The sequence below is a fragment of the Lontra canadensis genome, unplaced genomic scaffold (assembly GCF_010015895.1).
Source record: "Lontra canadensis isolate GAN:19392208 unplaced genomic scaffold, GSC_riverotter_1.0 scaffold46, whole genome shotgun sequence".
Taxonomy (NCBI): Eukaryota; Metazoa; Chordata; class Mammalia; order Carnivora; family Mustelidae; genus Lontra; species Lontra canadensis.
In genome coordinates, this window is record NW_022631040.1 from 1,296,156 (window position 1) to 1,311,074 (window position 14,919).

The window sequence follows — 14,919 nt, forward strand, 5'->3', positions numbered from 1 at the left end:
GGCTCAGTGGGTTAAGCCTCTGCCTTTGACCCAGGTCATGATCTCAGGGTCCTGGGATCTAACCCCTTGTTGGGATCTCTGCTCAGCAGAGAGCCTGCTTCCCCCTCTCTCTCTGCCTACCTCTCTGCCTACTTGTGATATCTCTCTTTGTCAAATAAATTTTTAAAAATCTTTAAAAAAAAGTCAATTTCAATACAGTTTTAAAAATGGCATATTCAATTTAATACAATAAACATATTACATTTGTCATGAATATTTATTTAAGCTTAACTGTTAAGGGCATGTGTAAATTTCTGATTTTCTCTGTATATTAATATTGCAGTTATAGTGGAATCATTAAAATGCAGCAAGAAAGAGATTCATAAGTGAGAAGAAAAAGTAATACAATTTGATCCACACAATAAACTGGAGCATGTTACATTCAGTTGATAAACTGACAGGTGTTATGTACAAATAAGCTAAGAATAAAGCACAGTAAATTAAAAATTTATACACATTCTGAAGTATACTCAAGATGAGTGAGGAAAGTAAATCAAACATGCAGAAAAATTAGCACATTTTTATTGGTGAATGTGATATGACTCATGAAAGATCTAAAGAGAAAATATAAAAAGTTTAGTTTTACCTGGCAATATTATTAAATGCAAAGTGGAAAATTTATTGGGTCAAAACAAAATAAGAATGTATTATAGATACTTTATGATCACCAAAGCTTTTATTGACAATAATAGTGAAGTATCAACTTACAGTATTTTTAAATGAATAGCTATGATAGATTTGAGTGTACTAATAAAGACAGAGTTGAACAGCTTGGTTAAAACAAATATAAACTGAACTATAGAGGTTATTATGGAAACATTTTACAATAAATAGTTATTTTCTAATATTAATGGAAAAGCTATTTGTTAGCTTTTTAAAATCTAATCAGATTAGATTGCCAATTCCAGAAGTCCAGGAACCAATATAGGAAATCATTCCTTACAATTTGTTCCTCAAGAACTTCTCTTGGTGCATTGTTACAATCCCATGCCTTGCTCCAACTTGAAAAATTACTTTCTGTCATGAAGTTTGGAGAAAGTTGGTTTTTCCTTTGTTTAAGGTAGAATAGCAAACACAAATGGCTCATAACGCATCCCACCTGAAAACTTTTCCAGTCTTTGTTCCTACAGAGTTGAGTTCACACTGTTTTGACAGTAGCATATCTACTAAGTAATTTTAGAATTAAGGAAATTATTCAGCTAATTAAAATAAAAGCTGCTTTTACTTTTGACCTAGACAGGCAAAGCTAAGTTACTAAGATGGATTATTCTAATAATTACTTTATTGTTGAAACTTATTTTGCCTGGGTGAAGATCAAATAATTGAAAGCTCATTCATAATATAAAATACAGATGTATTTATAGAACATGAAGATCCAGTAAAAAAATACTCTTCATTTACTGAGTCAATTAAGTATTAATAATTTTATTCTTTATCAATATAAATTTTAGCTAAAAGTTAATAATTTTCTCTAAGTTGCAACTTTACTTGTTTTAGTAAGAACAGAATGGTCATTTAATGTGAAATATATTTGTCATCCCTCCTTGAGATTCTCTTTTATTGACTTTATCATAAATTTCTTCCAAATTAATAGGGAAATTCAATCCATATTTCATGATGTTTGTGTTTGTGTTAGGTAGGCTAGTATTTGGTCTTAATTTTCAGAATTTACTTATTTCCAGATAGTGATAAATACTTTTTTGTATATGAGAACATGTAAAATTGGAATTACTTGATGTATTATATATAAGTATAAAACCATACTACGTAGCAACAGGGGGCAAGCAGTGTCACAGGAATATTCCATAAAATTAAAAAAAAAAAAAAACACAGGCTATTGATTAGAAAACCCCAAGGAAGACAGAAAATGGATATGAGAAGGTAAAGGAAAGAGTAAATGATAAGACAAAGTAAGCAAAAGACTAAAAACCTAGCAAATTTAAGAAAAATATTTTTTTCTCCATATATATTATACAAACAGAATTGTAAGATGAAACTTGAAGACAATATGGCAGAGATTAGTCATGGCATATCTATTTCTGATTTTCCCCAGGATCAATCTGAATATACATTTTAACCAGAGAGAAAATGAACTTGCCTGTGTTAGAATGAGGAATCTAACTCCTATTAGGTATGCATTATATATTTTTTAAACAAATCATCAGTGTAGGCCACTGCTACTATCAACTCCTTGTCTTAGAAGTGGATGCATTCAGTTTTAGAAAGTGGATAAAATGTAGCACTAGAAAGAACTATATAAATAATGAATGAGATGAAATGGAACAAATGTATTTTTAATAGCACAGATGAAATAAATATTAATTCAAAAATATCCCTGCATTGTCTTTCAGTTCTGTGACTGCATGTTTCACTAAATGTATAAAGAGTAAATTTTCATGTGAAAGTCAGAATACTATATTTGTACAGCATATCTTTCTCTTATTCCATTTTTTAAATATTTTTGAGATTGCCTGATTTTAACATGGCTAGAGAACTATTATGAATAACAGAAATGAGCTAGCTTCTGCTATGTTAATTAGTCCATCTATTAATTAATAAATAGTTCCTTAACCCACAGTATATGTTTTCCACAGTGATAAAAATAAAAATTCTGTCCTTTGAAGATTCACATTGTCAGATCCAATCATTTTTTTTCTGCACAATTAACAACGATTAATTAGTGTTCAACAGCATCTCATGATTTACGCCATATTAGCCAAAGATAAAATTTAGTACTTCCAGATGCAGCATCAATAAGTGTTCTGAACCTACCCAAGCGGTTTTTAATTATTGATGAATAAGAAAAATGTTATACAGAAGTACTGTTATGATGAAATTTATAATATTTTTCTTTACCTTCAAGTGCTTTTTCTGTCTGGTTTAATGATGATGAAATTCAGTGGTTTATTTTCATAGTGCTACACTGAAAAAATGCTTTGATTTAGATCTACTTCACAAAAGCCCTTTTGATCAACTTAAATAAGCTATGTAATCTCCCTCTTTCTATCTATTTATGTTCATTTTTATTACTGCTAGTTCATTTAGAAGAGTAAAATATAATGAACAACTATATGATATTGAAGGGTTAGTATTATCACCGAAAACTTAGTATTACCTAGCCTCGTTATTTAGCCTATGCAGAACAATGAACCCAGGTTACTGATTACTATGTTTTAGTAGAATCTTTTTTTTTTTTAAAGATTTTATTTATTTATTGGACAGAGAGAGAGAGATCACAAGTAGGCAGAGCAGCAAGCAGAAAGAGAGGGTGGAGCAGGCTCCCCACTGAGCAGAGAGCACGATGCGTGGCTTGATCCCAGGGCTCCAGGATCATGACCTGTGCCAAAGGCAGAGGCTTAACCCACTGAACCACCCAGGCCCCCATACTAGAATCTTATTTGTATGCACTATTACATCTATTATTGAAAAATGTATATTTATTAGTTAAAGGTAGAGTGTGGAGTAACAGCTAACTGACAAAAATAATGTTTACTTCTGTGGGTATATCATGTTCATTTTGCATACATGTATATGCTACAATATATTTTATACATACATAAAATAGAAAATAGAAAATTTTGAGAGTGTGTAACAGCACTCTGCAGGAGATATGCTGGGGGAGACTAGGAAAAGAAAACAAGATAAAAATCAATAGATAACATATAACATATATAAATAAAAAATAGTACAGAATTTAGATATATTAAAATAAAAACTGGAATAAACAATTTAAAAAGTTGAAAGAAAGTCAAAATACCATAGCGTGTATAACAGCAACCACAGTGACCTTCCCTTGCCCCTTCCAACCACACTCAATTTTACTTCTTAGAGGCAACCACTTCAACTGTCTATAGGCCTGTCTTTAGGCCAGTAACATATTGGTACTTTGTAATTTATGATGTTTAATGTCACTATTATCAGAGAAATGCAAATCAAAACCACCATGAGATAATCATCTCATACCTGTTAGGATGTTTATTATAAAAAAGAAAAAAAAAAAAACACAAATGCTAAACATTGGTGAGAACGTGGGGGAATTTGAACCCTTGCACACTTATGGTAGAAATGCAAAATGGTACAGCAGTCATGGAGAACAGTATGGAGGTTCTTCAAAAAAAAAAAAAGAAAGAAAGAAAGAAAATTAAAGATGAAAAATAAACTACCAAATGATCCAGTAATTCCACTCTTGGGTATTTCTCCAGAAGAAAAGTAATCAGGATCTTGAGGACATATTAGCACTCTCATGTTAAGTGCACTATTCACAATAGCCAAGATGTCAAAGCAACCTAAATGCCCACCGATAGATGAATGGATAGAGAAAATGTGTTGTAGTATATACATGCAATGAAATATTACTCAGCCTTTAAAAAGAAGAAAATATGCAATATACTACAACATGGAAGAACTTTGAAGATATTCTAAGTAAAATAAGCCAATCACAGGACAAATATTGTATGATTCCAGTTCTATGGCGGTACTTAAAATAGTCAAACTCATAGAAGCAGAGAGTAGAACGATGGTTATTAGAGCCTGGGAGAAGGGGGAGTGGGAGTTACTAATCAGAGAATAAGAAGTTTCACTTATGCAAGATAAGTTCACAAGATCAGCTGTACAGCACTATACTTAAAATTCTCCATACTTTATGGTACATTTAAATTTTGTTAAGAGGATAGATCTCATGTTGTGTTCTTACTACAATAATATAAGAAAAAATTAAGGTGCTCAGTAAATATGTACTGAATTATTAAAGACAAATTATTTGAAAAACATTAACAAAAAGCATTAATATAAGTATATTCTAAAGCATAAATGGATATTTATACCTTGTTTTCTTGGGAGGACGTGTGTGCTTTTTGAAATGTGATAAAAGAGAGAAACAGTAACACATTGCTATTTTCTTTCCCCTGAAATTAGATAACTTGTTCAAAAATAAGAAGTAAATCTGTAATTAATCTTCAAACTGCCTAGCCATTGGTAGAAAATTATTTTCTAACACATTCAGCAAATGATGGAAAATTATTCTAAGCAAGTAGTACATAGAACATTTGCACATTTAATTTATAAGAAAGGTTAATTGCATTGCTCTGTTAGCATGGCCTGCTTGAGTGCTGAATCCAGGGAGCATAAATGATTTTTAAGTACACAGTGAGAGAGTGAATTCCCCCCTAGGGTTATTCCTAAGGCTTTTGTGCTCAGTCAAGCAATAAGAGATGTTATATATCTCTACAGTGATTGTTCTCAGTATCCCTGAAGTTTATTCCTTAAAGATCATGAGACAAAAACTCAATAATAAATGGATTTCTGATGCTAGCATCTAAACAAACAAAAGGAACATTATTGGCTTTCTTCTTCTTAATAAAAATATAAAACACTTGTAACCTAAACATATAGTGATAATGCTTTGGGTCACTGAACTCTTACCCGTTTCCATCAAATTATGAAGATTCTACTCTATTCAAGATATTTTTAATTCTAATCATATTTTCTGTCTTCATAGAAGCAGAATTCTTTGGCAAAAATTGTGGAAGAGGGGAGTGCTTATAATTTGGGCTATTGTGTATTATATGGCTGCTACTAAGATCTAAACATGCTGCATTTCTGCTACGGGTATGATACTTGACTTCATTGAACAGCTTGTATTGGTATTTCTTGCACGTGATTTTTTTTTTTTCTTCCCTACTAATTTTCCAAATCAGTCTTGGCAGGTAATGCACTGTTGAAAGGCTTTGGCTTTGAAACTTTGATATTATATGAATCCAATGTGTATCTTTAGTGGTAGGAATGAAAATAATGTTAATTTGCTACTTTCCTGGACTGTGACTATTTTTTATTGTAATGACTTCTTAATTTTTCTACAAAGAAATTAAAGGCATAAATGAACTGATTGATCACGCCATTCTTACAATCAGAGACTAGATGAGCAGTAGCATTACAAAGTCATAAATTTCATTACTATTGAAGTTTCTTTCTGTGAATAAAGTCTTTATCCATAAACATTTCTTGAAAAAAAGCAGGTAAACTCATTTATTCTTAGAATATGAAACTTTCACTTACCAATCATTTCCACATTAGCCTTAATTTCCTTCTTTTCTGAACATAAAATCAAAGATAGTCAGGGGTTCCTGGGTGGCTCAGTCAGTTAAACGACTGACTCTTGGTTTCAGCTCAGGTTGGGATCTCAGGGTCATGAGACTGAGTCTCACTGGGCTCTGAATTTAGTGTGGAATCCACTTGGGACTTTCTTTCCCTCTCCCTCTGTCTCTCCCCCTATTTGCACAGGCACGTGCGCACATGATCTCTTCCTCTCAAATAAATAAGTAAATCTTTAAAAACAAGAAAAACAAAACAAAGAAAAGCATTATATTCATCCCAGAAAAGCTGTATCTCTTTAGTGATACTCTAATGATCACATTAAACATAAATAAGATATTCAAAATATTTGGTCAGTCTTCTTAATTTCAGCCATCTAGTGGGTGTTTAGTGCTCTCCAATTGAGATCATAATTTTCATTTCCCTAATGACACTGAGCATTTTTCCATTTGCTTATTTGTCATGCATATATCTTCTTTGATAAAATGTCTGTTCAAATCTTTCATCTGTTTTTATACAGGGTTGTTTTGTCTCATCATTAAGTCCTTTTTTCTCTTTTTTTAAGATTTTATTTATTTCTTTGACAGAATGAGAGAGCCATCGAGTACAAGCTGGGGGAATAGCAGAGGGAGGAGAAGAAGGCTATGCCCTAAGCAGGGAGCCCAGTGTGGGTCTGTATCCCAGGACTCTAGGATCATGACCTGAGCTGCAGGCAGATGCTTAACCGACTAGGTCACCCAGACACCCCTCATTGTTAAGCTCAAAGAGTTCTTTAGATATTTTAGATACTAAGCTTTTTTCAGATATATGTTTTATAAATATTTCTTCACAATCTATGACTTGCTTTTCCTTTTTCTTATTAGAGTCATGCACTCCTCACCCTGTATCTCTTCACCTCTTCCACAATAAAATAAACTTAGCATTTGACACATTTCTTTTGGTTCATCATTAATCTTCCCCATTTTTATCTTTCCTGGTGACTAGAAATGCTGATGAGGCCAACTTCTGACCGTCAAATAGTAAAACTAGCAACGATTAGTACTTAATATAGCCTTTGTCCTTAAAATAATTGGCTCCTTATTCCTCTGGTTCCTGGTATCTTTATTCTTGGGTAGGGAATGACAGGAAGGGAAGCAGCCACTCTGGGCATACAGAGGGAAGCCAGATGTTGAGAGTGACCAAACTTCAAAGTCATTGTCCTTGTAATCATTATTAGGTATCATACACATTTCATCTATCAACATCTTTTCTATTTCTCACAATAAAAATAATGTAAAAAGCTTCCATATAGCTTATATGGTGTTCCACAGGAATTTGATGTATTAGCCCAAACCAGGCTTTATATTCAAAGATATATTAAGGGGAATCAAGAGCTTGTTCTGCATTTGAAGGCATCACTGTAAAAAGCAGGCAGTTTTTGGAGCTTTTTATCCACCATCGGTTATTATTCCCAATTTGGGGCCTTGATCAGAGATTTATTTTTAGTAAATACAATGAAGTTGTGCTGTTTGCAGATTATTTCCATGTATTATTTTAGTATTTTTAGAGCAATACATTCATTTAATCCTTTATTCTTCATTAGTTTTTATATTATCACAGGGACTATGAAATCAAAACCCTTAAGAAACATGCTTTGATTAAAGTGAATAAAACACTTGATAGCAGTAATGAGTGAATTCAATTTGCCATTTACGCAAATAAATTTCGTTAAGTTAAACCTACCACATTATTTAAAAAAAGAAGAAAAAATGAATAGCTAATTTCTAATTTCCAAAACATTCAGACATGCATATATTTTATTTCAATCAACTACATCATGGTGTGCAATATAATCAGACATTTCAAAATCATTGTGCCATGTTCAACCATATGCAATATTGATTAAGGGTTATGTTCTTGTTTTATTAAGCAGTGATTTGGTTTAGTCTGAAAGAGGGACAAATTATTCAAATTAGGTCTTCTGGATTCAAAGTATACTAGACACAGATGAAAATGGAGGAAGTAGGGGTTGTAGGCTTCACTCTCTCTGCAGATGTGAGGTAAGAATACCATATACAAGGCATTTGGGTATTTGTAGTTAAATAATTTTTCAGATTATTTGATTTATTAATTGTGGGTAGACAAACTTTGTATTAGAGATTACAGGATTACAGGAAAGCTAGTCTTTTTCCAAAACAGCCCATTTTGGTCCAATGTGTGGCTTCTAATGATTGATCTGAAATCATATCAGGATCAATGTGCTTTTTTTAGTCTATATCAAGAGTAGATGCTGATTAGTTATGAGATGAATATACATTTTAGGACACAGACTGTTTTTACTGGTTTGCTATTTAATAAAAGTTTCATTTAAGATAGTCAAAGGGAATGAAATATATTAAAAGGGATTTTTTTTGCAAATTTTGAGCAAATACTGGATCTAAATATATGCTGGAAAATATAACAAGGGCCCTTGCACAATGTAATGTTAGCGAAATTACCCTTTGAGTTTTTCAACATTCGTCTATTTTCTAAAATCAAAATATCATATAATTTTACAATGAACATATCTTTGTTCTGAAAGCTTGTTGCTGTTACCACATCCACATAGTAACGGACAGCTCTCTAAACAGATTGCTAAAAATAATCGCTGGTCTATGAGGGGGCACCTTTCCCCCAAAACATAATTACTAGGAAATAAAAAAAAAAAAAAACAATGTATTTCTTGCACATAAAATAAGAATTTACTCATTGTATTCTGATAATAAAAGAATAGTGAATATAACAAATTTCTTGGGAACTCAGTTATCAGCTTAGTTTTTAGATGAGCACACAAAATCCTAAAGAGGCTGCTTTTGTCTACAACTGCCTCACTGATGAATAGAAAACCTAAAGCTAGAACTTATCACTCTTTAGTCCCAGAGCAGAATCATACCTACATCTCATAGAGCCATGGTGCTCAAACCAGAATACAAGAAAAATTCCATCATATTTGCTGAGGTTCTTCAAATAAGGTATAAAGAAATATCATAGAAAAAATATTTTATTTAAAAACAATGGGAAAATTCATTGTTTTCTGATATGTTGACTCTCCAACCAGCAGATCGCAGATGGTCAATAGTTCTTTTTCAACATTTTAGCAACTGAAACTTAATGAAAATTCTAGTGATATGTCTCTGCTGTGAACATAGCCAAAATTTTGTGTTGCCAATAAATAATCAGAATACTTTTACTGAAAACCTCAAAGAAGATATATTATTGAAGGAATCTAAACCCTATTAGACCTCAAAATATCAAACATTTTTTAAAACAGAGAATGTAAATTTTATGTAAAATTTCATATGTAAAAGTTTAACCACTTAAAGATTTAACCTAACTTAAACTTTTCAAATAAGACATAATTGTAATATAAAATTATTTCAAAACAGTAAGTATAAAGTCATTGCTTGAATACATATACAAGAAACCTCGTAGTTTAAACATGCACTAAAATATTTGGGATGTGGTATATACAATGCATTGTGAACCAAACTCATAAAAATGGAAGAAAATATAGATTAATACCACATTTCACATATTTGAGGGTGTTAACAATTGTTAAGATGCACCATTATTTTTTTATGCTACTTAGAAAAACCCTTCATTTAAAGTATGATACAATGCAAAGAACTCTGCCCAACTAATGAATCGTTACTATCTAACTGGATTTCCTAATCATCTTGCTTTATTTGCATTTTTAACATGTCATAGGCAACTTCTGTGCATGTACTTCAGTCACAAAACATAACCCAGTTCCATCTACCTCTCTGTTTTCTTTAGTCACTATAAAGCTGTTCCTGGTTGCTTTTCAAAAAGAAAGGGGTGGGAGGAATCTAGTCATCCTTTTAAAAATGAATATTTGCTTCTTTCTATCAAATTATGCTTCTCTGCTTGGCTTTTCCTGACTTTTTATGCAACAGCTTTCTATGACAATGCTAAAATAGCCCAATCTTATTGAAGACTTGAGTGGGAATTCAGTTGATTGACAACCACACACATAGTTCAACTAAAGTGAGTTCAGTATGAAGAGCTAGGACCATACCCACACATGAGTCTTATTTTTTTTTTAAATGTAAAATAAAACCAAAGGACACAATATCTGTTTCCTGCTATGTACATCTCTTTCCCAAATTCTGATATTCTCCAAACACTAAAGATAACACCAACAGCCACACATCTGAAAATATTACCAAAAACAGAACGTGACCACTGAAACAACTTCCCACAATACATCAAGCATCAATATAATTATAAAATGACGTAGTCAAAGAAAAAAAAATTGTGGTCCAAAGATAATAGGTACATTAACAGAGTTGACACCACTATTTATAATAACTTCTCCCTAGGCATGCTTCAAGGTACCCTTTTTAACTTGAGAATTTTTAGACAGTTAAGTGAACCCAGGCTATGACTGAGTAACATACAAACATCACAATGAGAACAGCTGTAAAAGCTTGGTGAAATAAAAACATGCTGACATTTGAAAGCCTTAGAAAGCATCCAAGACAGCTGACATTTAAGGGTCAATGTACCACAAAAGAAATGCAGTGAGGTGAGCCCGATATTCTCTGCTGCCTTTTCCTTGAGACACTTTCTGTTTCTTAATTGGTATTCAGTTTGGAGGTCAAGAAAAAGAAGATCAGAACTACAGCAGTCTCATGTAGCTGGCCAAGCACTGGAGATCAGGGATATGAAGGCGCCCTGGACTTCCGAGGTCAAGACGCCAAAGGAAATGGAGCCTCTGAAAGTTGAGCTTGATATGGCGTCTTAACTTTCTCCTTAAGCTTTTGTCATTTTCTCATCTTTGCTGGTCAAGAGTATAATAAAGGAAGCAAAATGTGATAGGTAAGAAACTGAAAAGATAAGCAATAGCTGTGCTCTTGGATAGGATGGGGCAGATTGCAGCCGACCATCATTACCGTGAAAACAACAGAGATTTTCACAATGGCAGTGTGAGGTGCTCAACAAACCCTCTCTCCAGTGAAATGAACATTTAATGGACAAAAATACACATATATAGCATTGAAGTCTCTGGAAATTGTCTTAAGAGCATACAGCAAATAGAAAAACATATTTACAGAAACTGACTAAATCTCAGCAACAGCAGTGAGAACCACACATGCTCTTTCCTTAGGTCCCACCCCCAGCTTAGAATGATAGACTCCTGGAGGATGCAGCTAAGAGCACAGAACTTCCACCAAGCCACTAGCTCCCAGTCAAAGGTTACACGTTTGCTCTAGGCGGTCTAGGCCCCCTGTTTCTTTACTCACATCTGTGGTTCTAGGGTGCAGAAACAATTTCAGGCAATAGTCAATAGGACAACTACATACTGTCTCCCAGAGACACACTTTAGATTCAAAGTTACAAATAGATTGAAGTAAAAGTATTGAACCATGCACATAGGAATCATGCACGCAGAAACCATAAGAACTAAAATGACTGTACTAATATTAAACAAGATAGACACAAAAGATTATTTGCATAGACATATTTTATAATAATTAAAGTGTCAATCAATCAAGATGAAAAACAAGTATAAACATATACTCTCCTAATAATAACGCCCTAAAACTCATGAAGCAAAACTGATAGAATTCAAAGGAAAAATAGGCAATTTAATAATGAGATCTGGAGGCTTAAATACCCTATAGTCCATAATAAATAGTACTACCAAGCATTTCAACAACGTACAGAAAACTTGAAAACACTCTAAACTAAGTAGATCCAACATATGTCTCTAGAACATTCCATACAACCATTGCAAGTTCACATTCTTCTCTTGCACATATGGAATACACTCTAAGATAGATCACATGCAAGACCACAAGATAAGTTGTAATATATTTAGAAGAAACGAAATCAAATAAAGTGTATTCTGCAAACAATAGAATGAAATTAGAAATAAATAATGGAGGGATGGTGGAAAAAGTGGCAACAAGAAACCAGCTTTCATTTCCCCATAAAAAAGCAATGGTTAGACAAGCTATCCATCACCAAAAACAGCTCTGAGTGAGACCTCTAGACCACTTAGGAGGTTTTAGCAATATAGTTAAACAAAAAATAGACTGTTTTCCAAAGAAGACCTACAAATGGACAACAGGTACATAAAAAGGTGTTTGACATCACTATCAGGGAAATGCAAATCAAAATCATGGACAGATATCACCTCACGCATGTTAGAATGGCTGTCATCAAGAAGACAAGGGCCAACAAGTATTGGTGAGGATGTAGAAAAAAGGGAACCCTTATGCACTACTGATGAGCTAGCACTACTGATGAGGTAACCACTATAGAAAACAGCATGCAGTTTCCTCAAAAAACTGAAAATAGATCTATCAGATGTTCTGCAGGTTCCTCAAAAAACTGAAAATAGATCTATCATCTATCTGATAGAAAATAGATCTATCAGATAGATAGATAGAGCGATCTATCTGATAGATCGCTCTATTTTCTACTGAAAATAGATCTATCAGATGTTCATCAGCACTACTGATGAGGTAACCACTATAGAAAACAGCATGCAGGTTCCTTGAAAAACTGAAAATAGATCTATCAGAAAATAGATCTATCAGATGTTGGATATATCCCACTTCCAGGGATATATCCAAAGGAATTGAAAGCATGACCTTGAAGAGATATCTGCATCCCCATGTTCCCTGCTGTGCTAGTCATACTAGTCAAGGCATGGAAACAAGGTAAGTGTCCATCAATGGATGAATGGATAAAAAAATAGATGTATAATTGAATATTATTCAGCCATAAGAAAGAAGGAAATCCTGGCATTTGTGACAATTTAGATGAAACTTAAGGGCATTATACTAAAAGAAAAAAGTCAGATAGGAGAAAGACAAATACTATATAATAACACTGGGGTGTGGATTCAAAACAGCCAAACTCAGAGAAACAAGAGAGTAGAATGATGGTTACCAGGAGCTGGAATTGGGGGAAATGGGCAGACACTGATCAAAGGGTTTAAACTTCAAGTCAAAGAGACTAGCAAGTTCTGAGGATCTAATATTACAGCATGGTTATTATAGCTAATAATAAGGTTTTATATCCTTGAACGTTTGTAAGGGAGGAGATTGTAAATGTTCTCACCACAAAAAGAAACAGGAATTTTGTGACAAAATGGAGGTATTAGCTAATACTATGGTGGTAATCATTTTGCATTAGATGTATTAAATCATCAGACAGCATATCTTAAACTTACACAATGTTATATGTCAATTATATCTCAATAAAGCTGGAAAATTTTTTCAAGAAAACAGTAATAGAGGAATTTGGAAAATTCACATATAAGTAGAAGCTAAATAATACATCTATATATAACTGATGGGTCGAAAAGTTTAAAAATATGGTAAATGTGCAATAGGTCTCCTTTTTCCTCTTGAATGTTTTCAATTATGTTTGATAGCCAAAGGAAAAAAATTAGAATACTGTCAGATTTTCTCCATCTATATAAGGACAGTATTTTAAACAATTATGAAGTGCAAATATGTCATTCTTAGGGCTATAATCCAATATTATAATTCTTTATTTTGTTCAAATTATTCTGACTTTTGCCACTGGGGGGTTTCCACATTGACTTCCCTCGTCTTTTTAATGTGCTCCATCCATTTTTCTCTTTTACAAAACTCCCTGTGTTCTATAAGATGCTCCATGTTTATCTTCTATTTCCTAGGTTCGAGTCCTAGAATCTGCTACTTCTTCAAGTAGCCCTGATTCCTTTCCTTGGAGACTGTTAATTAAAACAAAGATTTGAGCATAAGGTGGATTCATTTTTAGTGATGTTTTGCTGTTTTTAAACCTTCTCAATGAACAGAGCTGGGAAATAGCGATTTTAACTCATGAATAAACACATAGCTATTTATTTTTATATCGAGCCATTAAAGCAATTTAATTATATGTATTGAATATATTTAGAGTAATTATAAGAACTGTGTGTGAGTTTTCTGAAAATCTTCATTTTATTGGCAAGATCATCTAGTAACATTTATTTACCTTTGTTATAAAGAACTATTGGTATTTCTTGTAGCTGGAAATGAATTCTTTCAACATTTGTCTATCTGTAGTATTTTTATTTACATCTTTTTCTGAAGGATATTTTCAGAGAGTTCTAGACTGATAGTTCTTACTTTCTCTTCCAGTACTTTAAATATGTTTCCCTTTGCTGCCTTTTTTTTTTATTGTGTTATGTTAGTCACCATACAGCATTAGTTTTTGATGTGGTGTTCCATGATTCATTGTTTACATATAACAACCAGTGCTCCATGGAATATGTGCCCTCCTTAATTTTAATTGATCTCCATTATTTTTGGTGAGAACTCTGACACCATTCTTATTGCTTTTCTGTATGTAATTCATCTATTTTTACTAATTGCTTTAACATTTTTTCTGTCATATTGCTTTTCAACAGTGCACTTAGGTGTGTGTGTGTGTGTGTGTGAGAGAGAGAGAGAGAGAGAGAGAGATCATTTCTATTCTTGTGTTTTTCTAAACTACTGAGATTAATGGGTTTATGCTTTTAACTTGAAGAAATTGTTGGACATTATCTCTTCACTATTTTTTTCTGTCCCATTTTCTTTCTCTTCTCATCAGGTACTCCAATTACATATATAGTAGAATATTTTACTTCACGTCAATACCTTGGATATTCTTTTACATTTATTTTTCTACAATTTTCTGTTTCTGTTTCAGTTGGAATAATTTCTATTGATTGCTTATGCTTCTTCTTTCTTCTATTTTGTTCAGCCCACTGATAAACCCACCAAAGTA